General features: G+C 29.7%; 1 non-coding gene across 1 annotated transcript; it reads left to right on the top strand.

Moving 5' to 3' along the window:
• Nucleotides 1-45: 45 nt before the first annotated feature.
• Nucleotides 46-152, top strand: LOC112213964. The gene has a single exon (XR_002947872.1). It is a non-coding gene; the product is annotated as a U6atac minor spliceosomal RNA (small nuclear RNA).
• The last annotated feature ends 804 nt before the right edge of the window (nt 153-956 follow it).

The raw sequence follows: 956 nt of genomic DNA, 5'->3' as shown, positions 1-956 counted from the left end.
GTGTCTATGAAGATTTCCTCCACGTAAAAAAAAAAAAAAATTTTTTTGCAGTATGAAAGGTGAGACGTTTAACACTGCCGTATACAAGGGTGGAACATACATATAAATGGTAAGGCACTGTCACCTTTCGGCGGCACTTACCAGATCTTTTTGGGAGGACCGCGGAGGACTTCCGCTATCCTTCCGGATAACGTAGGTGCCAATAATTTTTTCTCACTGGCGAATAATCTTTACCAAAATTTTTTGTGACAAATGATCTTTACATCCTTTTGAGCATTGGATTTCGAACGATATATTAGACGCAAATCTAGATGTTTGATCCATTGACATCGTGTAATCAAAAACGAAATACATAAAGAAATTTGATATGCAACTGACAAAATTTACACTACTAATTATCAAATTCCAAACTTGAACAATATAATCATAGTCAAAATTTGGATACATACTGATGGATAAAAAGTGGCGCCTATCGACATTCTGGATCAAATTCAGTAAACATATCTCTTTGAATTTTTTCGAAAGTTTCTATTTGTAAATTGGTTAGTTAATTATTTTGTTTTATTTTATTTATATTATCACATATTACTTAATTTCCTTTTATATTATTTTACGTTTTTTTATCTTATTTATTTATTTTATTTCATTAACATAATTTTCGTATGCCCTAACAAAGCATAAAATAGTCAATGCAAATATTGTAATTAAATATAAGAAATTATAATCTGTGAGTACACTAATTTTAAAGCCATTGGATTGGATTCATTATTTATTTAAAAAAAAATTTTTTCGTATTTGTTAAATATATATAAAAGCATGCCACACAATTCAATAACTTTATTTCTTTCTTTCCATTGTAAAAAAAATCACAAAAAGACGCTGTTTTAAAACGTTGTAATTCAGGGCACTCCCTTAAGGTCCAAGGGCTGTCTTCGACGAAGTACCCTAATACCAAT

This window comes from Bombus impatiens, unplaced genomic scaffold, assembly GCF_000188095.3.
Source record: "Bombus impatiens unplaced genomic scaffold, BIMP_2.2 scf_2879, whole genome shotgun sequence".
In the NCBI taxonomy this organism is placed as follows: Eukaryota; Metazoa; Arthropoda; class Insecta; order Hymenoptera; family Apidae; genus Bombus; species Bombus impatiens.
This window is presented reverse-complemented; position numbering and strand designations above follow the sequence as displayed.